Here is a 12,871-nt window from a genome sequence, read left to right on the forward strand (position 1 = left end):
ACTATTTACACCTGGCTTTAATGTGCTTTTTTGGTGATCGGATCACTTTCGGATTTCACTTGTCCGCATGAAAAGGCAGGTGTAAAAACCCCCAAGACGCATTATGATCAGATAACTATCAGATCACTCAAACCGGAGGTGGTAAGAGACATAATACGTCCACATTCATGATGTGACCGGGTTTCCGTCAGGCACGCATCTGTTAATACGAGTAATATTTACTGCGGATCTTGGCTTCTTTCTCCCTCTTGCTCCATCTCCCTCTGTTGTCCTCTCTCGCTGTGTGTGTTTGTGTGTGTGTTCTCGCTCATGCTTATTCATTGTTAGATAAGAGCAGCATTAAAGAGTGTGTCCCCTTGTCCGCAGTCTCCCAGAGCAGGACAGTTTTGATGAGAAACTGTTGATAACAGAAGTGAAATGGAAATGACGTGCGGGTTGGTGTGCTTTTATGTGGGAAAGTGAAATCAGGTCGCATCAGGTCACACTGGGAACACATTTTAATGACAAGTGTAAACAGAATCCAGTCAAAGTAGATCCAGATACTTTTGCCATGGATACATAATGCATGTTAACAAGACCCCGTTTCCACCTGGTTCCTTTATCCGTTTCGTATCTGGATAAGGCCAAGCCCCATACAAATGCTGGAATGATGGATGGTGCTTCATGTAATACTTTTGGGGTGAGTTGGGGAGTTGGGGAGAAGGTAGGGCGGTGATCGTTCTAACGCTCTTGTCGCTGAATGCAATCAAATGTTCACAGCAATGCTCCAAAATATAGTAGAAAGCCTTTTCTAGACAGTAGAGACAGTTACTCCAACAAAAGCAGGATAAACTCTTAAACTTTTAATACATTTGAATTTGGAAGAAACAATGAATGAGCAGGTGTCCCAATACTTTAGTCCATATAGTGTCATTTCACAACAGCACTGTCTTGTCTTTTACTGACATTTGGCAAACACTGCACTGGAATTTTTTTTTCTCTTGTTTTAGATGAAGGGAACTGAATTTGACACTCAGGTCCGGGTCAGGTAGGAGGAATACTAAAAGCATGCAATGACACCATTCGAAATACAATAAGGGATAAGTATATAAATTTGGACTGTTGAGATCAAGGAGATAAACAAGGTACCTAAGCGGGCCCCCATTACAGCAGTGCCCTGATATGGAACAAAGTGTAACAGCAGCAAATTCAATGGGACAGTTATATCAGTAATTGTACAGCAGACAGTGTGGGAAAACTACAGCATTTATCAGACTATGAACTGCACAGTACTGTAAACATTGCAAAACCTTACGATGCTGAATTATTAAATTGCAGCTATGCCCTGATGTGAAATAACAGTAATAATGGTAGCTGCAGTCTCACCCCTAGTGAAAAGTCTGTAAAACTTTGCAATCCTACAGTGCACTAAAGTGTACTCATAGCCACAATTACAATCAGTGCACTTAAAGAGTGCTAAGCTGTGCAGAAACAAAAGCATAACTACTTTAACTGTGTACTCAACTGTGCAAAAATGGAACTATTGTAAGTATACTTTGGTAGACATACTACTGTATATGTATTTTAATCCATATTTTACATACATAAAATATTTGTTACAAACATACAAAACACATTACCTATTACAACTACATCACTATCACACATTATAAAAATTATACATAAAACTAGTAAAACACTTTAAGACAGTCAATCTAGTTTCAAGTCCTGGATTTATGCTCTTGCTAGAAGTGATGGGAACAATTAATGTAATGAAATGACCAATTTTTTGACCAGTGTCACACCTACTAAGGGTTATAAAGTGCAGATTACAAATACACGCCCAGTATGCATATTGATGGTGCAAAGAGAGCCAATGGGAAGGTTGTGGGTTTTACTCAGATAGGATGGCCTGTACGAAGTGTGGCATTATTGTTGGTGCCAGAGAGGCTGGTTTGAGCATTTCTAGAACTGATGATCTGCTGGGAGTTTAAGCACATCTGCACAGTTTACAAAAGCCCAACTTTAATTGTGTTAAGTGTACTTAACTGTGCTAAACCTGTAAACCTAGGTAGAACATCCTACTGCATATGTATTTACACCTATATTTTACATACTGTAATCTTAAAGTGTAACTAATGTTTTATAACGTATTATAGCTGTGTTACTATTATACACAGAGTTCATTAGAAACATACTAAAATACACATTAAATATATTTACAATAATAACACTAACTGGAAGTAACATGACATCAGCAATCACCTTCACACAGCTCTGCATTAGTGTTTACTGCAGCACTCAATCAACACGAAGCCACACTCAGCAGAAGAGAAGGAAATAGCTTGTTCTTACAGCCATCAACACTGTGGCCAAGCAGCTACAGCACCATATATAAACTGTTAGCAAACACATAGGGGACTTCTCACTGATGGTGAGGAACGGAGGAAAGACACACCCAGTATAGGTGGCACCAGAAACCAATGAGAAATTTGTGAGTTTTACTCAGTTTGTATTCCACACCCACACATACAAACCCACTGTATATTAATAAAGCAGCACAGCTGACTCAGTAACTGGGCTGGTGAGAAACATAAATATGAGAGAAATTATTAAATCCAGCATCAGTGCAGTTTATTTGTGTGTGTGTGTAATTCGCCAATGGCAACCAAATAAACTAATTTATTATAAGGTGATTTAACTCAAACGATCGCAAATTTTCATGTAACTCAAACCAGTTGAGTAATATGTGGGATAGATCCAGTTTATTAACAACAGACTTCATTTATTTGGGTAAAAATAGCTTTTGGGATTACAGTATACTAATTTTATGTGACATTGCAAGTATAAAAGTGAATAACTGTAGTAAAAAAGTAGTAATTATTTTGAATACACTTTGCATAAATATAGAAATATAATATTTTACAAAATCTATTCGAACACAAGTATTTAAGATGTACATTAAATTAAAATGAACTAAATCTTAACTAAAAGTATACTTCATACTAATGCATTTATGAAAAAAACATACCAAAGTTATCAAAGTTTACTTGCAAAAGTATCATATTAATGTATTATGAACATATTTTAAGTAAGTACACATATTTGCTGGTACATCTCAGTAAATATTAAACACAGTTAAGCGCTCCTTTTCTCTACTAAGGACAACATCTAGGAAGAAGCTGGTAGTCCATAGCTTGAAGCTATGTAGCCTCCTTTCAAAAGGAAAAGGAGCAAACAGTCTGTTAGCAAAGTGGGTAGAGCCTCCCATGATGCAGGAGGTCTTTTTTCTGACACCTGCAGTTGTAAATATGACGTACATCTTTGATGCCTAGTAAATCTGACAGATGGACCTTGTAATCCTTGGTAGGTGTGACCATATGTGGCCGATCAATCAGCATTTCTAAGACATGTATAATAGTGATGCAATTATAATGTGTATTAAATGTGAAATATGTATTTGAATATATAAGCAGTAGTATGTGTAAGTATACTTAAACTACTTAAATCTTAAGTGTTAATTCAAGTATAATGAGTACAAACATAGTTGTTTCATTTTAGCCCTAATCATTAGTGTGACCATGAGTACATCTTAGTGCACTGTACCATAAAAATAGCATATTTGAGTCTACTTGTTTTTCACTATGGCATGAACACATTTGTGGTGTGTGACTTTTCCAGAGCAGTGAAGGTGTATTAACATCTGATTATTTGGTTGTAAATCGTCCATGTTAGACCTGGCACTGTTATGCTGTTCATTTTCAAGTTTGAAGTTTATTAATCACAGATACCCTCAAAATAATAAACAAAAATCCTCTTCAAACATATACTCAACCTTTTGGCTGGAAGTGCACAAATCTCCGTATTTATAGATTTGCATCTGCACATTTCTTCCATTTCCCAAGCTTCTTCAAACTACGTGTGTGGGGTGTTCCTGTATTAAATGGCCATCGTGTTCTAGTGCTCCCCATGACCTGCCAAGGATAAAGAATCTGTTTACTGTGAATTGCACCCCGCTCCCTTCCAACTACCATCTGCCACTTAGTACGCTGCTGTGTAGATCCCACTAAAAATAGAGCCTCTGATTGACTCCTGAGGGGAAGGGGGCCCTTGTTGCCCAGAGTCTCTGAAATAGCCTCACAAAGTGAACAAAATCCAGATCCATTCACCGCCAGTCAGCAAATATGGGACTATTCATTTGATCAGTCAATGGTGTCAAGTGTGTGGTTCACAAAAGTAGAAGCTTCTACATCAGGGCAGGCTCATTCCACTGACTAGCCAATCACGAAGCAGTGTCTCGTTTGCTGTCAGTGCTATCAAGAGGCAGGTTTCCTGAAGTCTTATGCTACCACACTGAGATACATCATAAGAATCAGGCTTTTACTAACTGTACATTCTACTTTATGTTGATAGTATCCGCTTCCCTAAGGGAATAAAATACTTAAGTGATTGTAAACCGTTAACTTTCATGCCAATCAACAGAGTTTCGGCACATTTTAGTGTATTTCTTTATTAATACATCCAGCCAAATTCATATTTGTGTAAAATTAAATTGCCCACACTTTGTGATTGTGCAAGGATTGGTACAGCCCTGCTACTAATTGGTACTTTTGTATTTTTCTTACATGTACTGTTTGAGCCTCTAAACGATGAAATGTTAAATGCTGCAAATTTATGTATGTATGTCCATCCGAATTACAACAAATGCGCTCAACTAAAAGAGTTTCAGTCCCTTTTAGTGTTCTCTGGAAATGACACTAACGTTGTTGTGACTGGCTTTGCAGTGTTGCATTCACGTTCATGTGCCAAAATTGCTTTTTTGTTTATTTGTAATGTCAGAGGATTTGTAGCTTATTTGAAAAATGTGATGCATTTAAAAAAAATAATAAATTGTGAATGTGATTTTTGATTATTATTTGTTTTAATAACCTTTGAAGGAAAGGCTTGAAAAGGCTTTTTAAGATTGATTGATCATTGTTTTCAAACAGCAGTGTTGCTTCAGCATCAATAAAAAAAGGAGTTTTAAAAAGGGTCTATTTCAAAAAAGCAATTAAACATTTTTCTGCATCAGTGCCAGTCAGCTGATGGGCTCCTTTTCCCTTTTCAAACATGAAAATTTTTCCTCTAGACCAGTAGTATTACAAAAAGGCTCCTGTTGAGCTATGAATGAGCTGTAGATTTACACTGCAGTTCAATAAGTTCACCCACAGTGACGTGGTGAGAAATGACATTATCCAGGTACCTTTCACTCTCTGTTTCACTCTCTGTTTCACTCTCTGTTTCACATGGTCACAGATGCCTGCTCGTGTACCTTTCTTTTGAAATCAAGGACATTAAGAAAGAGCCTCTCCGTTTTACTGCCATAACAGCCCCAACTCTTCTGAGAAAACTTTTCAGTAGATGTTGGAACATTGCTGTAAGGATTTGATCGCAATCAGGCACAATAGCATTAGTGAGGTCAGATAGGATCACTCAAACCCAATAGTATTGGATGGAGTGCACAGCACCACTGTATTTAACTGTGTTTGGCTGTGTTTGAGGTTACTTTTGGGGTTCAGGTTTGAAGCCATACCTATGAATCCCAGACAAATGAACCATTCTTTTTAATGGAGTTTGGGTTTGGGCCCACATCCTTGCCATGGTACAGTCACACTACAGCTGTGCTTTCTATAAATCCTGCTGTCCATTATAGTGTGTGGATTTCCATAAAATTTCACTTTCACGCTTTGAATTTAACTCTGGTTCTCTATATCACACTGAGGAAGAAAGCAGGAAATCCCACCTCATCACTGTTATTTGATTCAGGAGTGGAAAATGCGCCCCCTTTCCCCAAATTCCACTGAAGTGTCACTATTTGTCCAGGTGATACAGTCACTTGGAAATTGAGGCTGCTATAAGTGCAACCTCCTCCACATAAACACTTCACACAGCCCACAGGGCTAACATTGTTATCCTAAATGAACCGGCTGCGTGCATGCGCCTGAAACGGAGAGAAAGAGAAAGTGAGAGAGTTACGAAGGGAGCTGCCATAAGTTTTTTTTCACCCGGTTCCCCTGTCTCGGGTGGCTCTGCAGCCTCGCTGGCTGTAATTGGCTCACCGTGCTCATTCACGGCTCTGTCAGTGTGATTTGCCAGTTTGCTGATGTGGGGAGACAGAGGTGCTGCTTCTGTGTCTCTTTGTGTTTGACTTTATGGGATCGGCTGAAGCGTTATCAGAGGACTGGGATGTGGCGAGGGGGGATTCTAAAGCTGGGTCTCATTTCACTGTGTTCACACTCATACAGAGATGGCAGTGGCAGGCTGCAGTAGCATGGCAGCTTTTTCGAATATCATAAAGGTGTGGAAAGAACAGTTACAATAGAGATGGCATACTGGTATCAATGTCAGTCTTGAAATGATAGCAGCAGAGATTCATTGTAATTTTATCACCGTAAAGTAGCCTAAGCTCTGGCCAGCAGGGGGAGCTGTACACTTCCTACCCCAGCCTCAATGAAACACTCTTTAGAGCCTCCCCATTACTTAACGCCCATCTCTAACTGTTTGGCTAAACACACATGGAGTCAGAACCCTGCATTAATGTAGGTCTGCACAGTTAGGTGATTTCCCTGCTCTAACAGACCCACTAAATCTGGCAATTAACTGGGGAGTTTAATCAGGTGTGCTGAACCAGGAAAAGCACAAACCTGTATCCGGCCCTCCAGGACCACGCTGTGGGCTAAAACACAATGTACTGCCAGAATACCTCAGGACGTTTCTCCTGGACGGGTACATAATGTAGGAAAACGGTTTGAGTGACAGACTTTGAATAACCAATGGAGTAGATAGAAATCTTTATAACTTAGAGAGCAGAGTACAGTAAAGCTTTGGGTGAACCTTCTTCCAAAGAAATATACACCAATCAGCCATAACATTAGCACTACCGACAGGTGAATTGAGAAACACTGATTATCTTCATCTACAGTGGCATCTGTCAAGAGGTAGGATATATCATGCAGCAAGAGCCAAATTGTGATGGCTAGCTGACTGGATCAGAACATCTTCAAAACATCAGGCAGGTATTATATGGGCTTTCTGGCATGCAGTACCTAGTACCTACCAAAAGAAATCTAAGAAAGGACAACCGGTAAACTGGCAACAGCGTTGTGAGCACCTCAGGCTCACTGATGCAATCTATGGAGGCTCCACCTCACAACTTAAAGGACTTAAAAGATCTGCTGGTAACATCTTGGTGCCAGATACCACAGGGCACCTTCAGAGGGCTTGCTTCCGGAGTCCATGCCTCACATGGTCAGATCTGTTGTGGCAGCACAAGGGGGACCTACTCAGTATTAGGCAGGTAGTACTAATATATTGATTGGTGTACATAATACAGGTCAACTATGGCTGACAATGCTAACTAGCTAACACAGGCAGTGACTGATACACTCATGAGCTCATTACAAAGTCCAATTGCTAGCCTCTCAGACACCGGAGTTTGATGCCTATTCTATGCAAACACGGTTATACCAAGAAGAATTTATATGAGTATTTAGTTCTAGCTCTAATATGAGAATAGGCCCATATTTGGGGGGAAAACAGTGGTATTGTGCCATGTGTTTGGAAATATGTATATATATATATATATATATATATATATATATATATACACATACACACACCATCTTCTGACATTGCGCACTCATCCGCTGTCCTTCACACAACTGAAGTTCGTTTGTAAGTGGCACGACGCAGTCAAAGATAAAGCAGTCCTCTTTAAAGAGACCTCCTGAATTTATAATACTTTTCTGCAGATGGCAGCCATATCTCCAGCATGCCACATATTTAAAGGTCATCTGTGGTTTTACAAGAGCCGGTAATGGTGCTGCTGCGTTTGGGTGAATTGGCCGATCTGTCACAGGGAGCCTTGTTTATGAGCGGTCGGCGGCCCCCTCCCGTCCAGCCCCAGCACAGAGCTCATTCCAACGGCCGTAAAAGCCACAATTGCTCCGATTCATCACAGAATTAGTAGGAATGTGACAGCAGCCATTGAGCGGCTCTCCGCTGATCCAGGTGCAGCCTCTGAGAGCCACTCCAGATCAGGCGCAGAAGACACTGGAGGAGACGAAAGTGCGCGTCCAGCACTGCAGGACAGGCCAGTGGACTAGTGATGAGTGAAACGAGGGGATGGTTGTATAAGTATGATAAGGGGAAGATGGGTTTTCTAACAATGTTGAGCCAATTGACCTGTCTATGCTCTGCCCACAAATGTGTTGTAGGAACCAGTGGAGGGTTGGACAAGCATTTACCTACAGATTTCATTTTACATCGAACTTAAAGCATAATAATGGTTTTATGAATCAAAGCATGTCAAAAAGATCCTATTAAATTTATATCTAAAGAAAGTGATATTACAGATTTTTAGATACACAACAGTTATACAAGACAAATGTGATCTTTCTTAGCAACTGTTACAAGGTTAAATAAGCTTTAAACACAAATACATCCACTGAACCTAATTAGACATGGTAGCACAGCTTGGTTTTGTCAAAATTTGGAAATGTAGAAGGTTCCATTGATTAAATGGCACATATTTTATCTAGCAGTTGTGCTTTGCATTGTGTCAAACCTTGACCCTGATGAATTGACCAACAGAAAGGCTCCACATTTTCTTGGAATATAATCTGTTTCTATTGACTTCCATTGAAACTGAAGAAGGTTTTTGCCTCTAAAGTTGCTGTTCTAAAGTTCTTCCCTAAAGTTGCTGTTTTAAGGATACGAGCGTTTTGCACAACGGTGACACTGAATAGGTTGATTGTGTCAATTTGGAAATGTAAAAGGCGCCATTTGTTGTTAACAAATAAACTGACCTTCTGCTATCTAGAAGCAGTTAAAGCTTTTTGTCAGGTAATCAAGCTAACATTAGCATGGAGACAAAGTTGTGGTTATTCAAACCTGCTTAGCTTTGATAATGTAGCATTTCAACTTCAACTTTCAAGCTCCACATTATGTAGTGACTACGAACTCCAACCTAACAATGGGATTTCTGCCACTGTTCTGTTCAGCTTGGACAACCTCACTATAGTTGGTACAAGAGAACACATTACGTTTGTAACTGTAGTTTAATTAATACATTAATTAAAGTAATTCAACTATAACAACATATTCAATCAAATGTATAAATGACTGGTATGACTGTCTAATTAAATTCCTTTCAGACAAGGGAATGGTCAAACTAAGGGATACTTATACAGGGAATAACAAGGGACACCTGGCACTAACAAGGGGGTGTGGCTACAGAGGAGGCACAGATGGGAACACTAATGAACAGGAGGTGCTAGGACAGACAGGAAACAAACAGAGCCATGTGCTTGTGAGCACACGGTGACACAAAACAGGGGCAGGCATGACAAAGGGGGGGGGGGGTTCTTAATATTCAATAGAAGCCATTAAATGTTTTTTTAAATGACTTTCATTGAAAGGGAAGAAGGTTTTTACCTTCACCTGTAAATTAGCTGTTTTGGAGATCAAAGGATCTTGCACAACAGTGATATTGAATGGACCAATATAAATGCTTCAGAGCTTCAATGTTTTAATATGAAGACACATTTGTGCTAATGAATAAAACATCCATTGATACACAATATCTAGTCTTGCACATCTACATCAGCATAACAGTCTAGCCATATTACCCCAATGGTGAGTCTTGCTAATAACACTTGTGTCTGCTCTAATAAAAGCTGAGGCCTAATAGTCCCATGTGTCAGCCCTGTAACTGTCGCTTCTACTACACCAGTGTTAATAGAGCATGGGGCTGTGGACATCTTCCAGAGTCTCTAAACAGCCTTTAAAAGCCCTATCTTTAATTGGTGCTTAAAGAAAATGTCACTTTTAAGGGCAGGAACATACATATATATGTAGACATTACATTTAGTCCCAATAAGCATGTTTTATACATGTTAAAATAATTTAGTTTGTTATGAATGATCTGATAAATCCAGAAAGACAAGCTGTAGGCCTACAGTTTATGTCCCCGACCTTTCAGAATGTACAAGGCTTGGATTTAAGAGCCATAGTTTAAAGGCTTGTGTTTAACTATTGCATGCTGCTTTAGACAGATACGGCTGAGTGCCTGACTATGGTCATCTCTCTTTCTCTCTCTCTCTCTCTCTCTCGGCCGCTTTCTCTGCCTTGCTACACATCTATCTCTCACCTGAGCAGGCCTGCCTTTGGTGATAGTGCTGAAGGTGCGCTGTAATTTCCCTGCGTTTTCTCATCTTTATCTCCGTCCGATTCTCGCTCTGCGGCTCTGAGAGAGAGCGTGTTGGACACACACCCAGCAGCGTAATCTCCACTTGTGCCAGCTCATTTAAATGAGTTCTTCTTTCAGGTTCAGAACCTCTTTCTCTATTTCACATTCACAAAGGTCAGCCAGAGTGCAGCTGCTTAAACACGAACCTGGACAGCACATTAGCGCACTCAGAGTGTAGCAGCAGATAGCAGAGAGCTGTATATCAAGGCTTACCACACCAAAGAAGCAGCCACTAATGGAATTGAGAGAGAAAAAGGTAGCATAGCTACCATACCTACCACATACAAACACAGACACATGCAGTGAATTCGGTATTAAACCTTAATCCAGTATAAAACAGTAGGCTTTGAGTATTAGCCTGTAATAGCCAGATAATACAGATCATTCTTGTGCGCATAAATTAAAGAAATGCGAAACGCTCACTATAAGACTTTTTTAGTATTCATCTATTCATGAATACATACACACTTTTAGCCCCTTAACTGGCCAAGACCTGCTGGCTTCCATTCCTCCATTTTAAAGCTTAACACAGTCACAGTACTATTTCCCCTATAATCACTCAAAGCAACAGACAACTCCACCACTTACAAACTCTTAACTAATGCAGACAAACATGCATATTGTGAGGCCAGTAATAGGGTAAGTATTGGTAAAGTTTGATCCTGAATTTTTCCATGTGTATATACAGTTGTATGTAAAGGTCTGGGTACCCCTGGTCAAAACACGTTATATTGAGTGTATAAATGTAAAACATTCTGGATCAAGCTTTACCAATGTAAGATAAGGATTAGGAATAAGGAAGATAAGGAAGATAATAAAGGATTATCGTATCCTGTCTTATATTGGTAAAGCTTGATCCTGATTTTTTCCATGTGTATACACAATTGTATGCAAAGGTCTGGGCACCCCTGGTCAGATCACATGTTATTTTAAGTGTATAAATGTCAATAAGTACACAGCCTGTACAGAGGATACACTTAGAACATCTTAACACACAAATACGGTTGTTGTTTTTTATTTACATTTGGAAAAACAACAAAACATAAAATATGGCACATACAAAGATAACAGCCCAGCTTGTATGTTCTGTGTTCCAATTTGCTCAGTTGAGTAAGTGATAGACTCTATAATATGCAGAAATGTGCAAAAATGTGTCATATTTTAAAATTATTTAAATATTTTTTCAATATATTGTCTGAGTGTCTGTCCTAGTTGACCAGTCAAAACCTGGTGAATTCTGTTGAAATGTTTTCATAAATTATTTACTCATTAACAGTGCTTAGCAAAGATGACTTATTTAACTAAATACCAATTATTAATAGTATCCACTGGCCAACAAGGAGATCCAGAGTTCTGTTTCTGAGCTGAAATAATGAACCGGCTTGTCATCTGGAGAGTTTTGGTTTGAGAATTGAAATCTTCACATCAGCCATGAACACTTTCATACAAATTACATAATTAAGTAATTAATTAGGTCATGGTCATCAGAGTAGGTGCTTATGTTTATGTGTGTCCCTCATTAACAGTATAACATAAAAATAATCTTGGAGGTTATAAGAAAGGTTATTCTACCTGTGTTTTGCAATATTGTGTCCCACTGTAGCAACATTCACCCTACAACTACTATAAAGAATTAGAATTGTTTTAACAAAATATGTAACTTGCTTTTAGTACAATATTATTTAGCATGTTTTACTTTTACAGTGTTATTAAATAATAATAAGAGCAACAACAATAATAATAACATAATAATACATTTGTATTATTGTTGTTATTATTGTTATTTAGCAGCAGCAGTAGTAGTTATTATTATCACTGTTATTATTATTATTATTATTATTATTATTATTATTTCGCTTGCAGTCAACATGTCTGGAAGTGTCCCGAGTGGCTTGAATCACAGCCTGTCATTTTAAAAGGCTAACTGTATTTGCTGGCAGAACTGACACAGCTGAACTGATTCATCACGGATGTGGAGGCAGTCAGAGGCCGGTACGCACTCTCCTTGTTGAACGGCTCGGCTGGCGGACTGATAAAAGCAGCACAATGAAAGCCATCACAGCCATTCAGCACATGAAACACTTTCACACAAAATGGAGACAATGGCGCCCTCTCTCTCTGTCTCTCTCTCTCCCTCTCTGTTCTCAGCTAACGTTAGAGCAACGGCCCGACAACGCTGAGCAAACGTTCCCCGTCTCCTTCACCAGTGGGCAGGGAGATGGGGGGACGTAGAGGGTTGGGGGGGAGAGGGGGGGGTGTGTAAAGCCCCAAGCATTAGGATCTGCTGGAGCTCAGACAATTGGCACCTGACTGCAAGGGGTGAAGCTCCTGCTGGGTGCCGCCGGCTGACTGGCAGGCACAGCCCATCACACTCACATCTGAACTGTCCACGATAAGCCTTCATTACCATAAGTTTATTTTCTCCCATTGAAGAGGCTGACTGAAACAAAGGCCAGTTGATTATTTTGCTTGATCATTGTACCATTCAAGGCAGCCGCCTGAAAAGAGGGCGGAACAATGGGCCGTCCCGCAGGAGCCGGGAGGCTGATCCACGTACGTGAGACGCTGACGGGACATCAGTGTGGCCAGGCGTGACAACAGGCC

The sequence above is a fragment of the Salminus brasiliensis genome, chromosome 3 (genome assembly GCF_030463535.1).
Source record: "Salminus brasiliensis chromosome 3, fSalBra1.hap2, whole genome shotgun sequence".
Taxonomy (NCBI): Eukaryota; Metazoa; Chordata; class Actinopteri; order Characiformes; family Bryconidae; genus Salminus; species Salminus brasiliensis.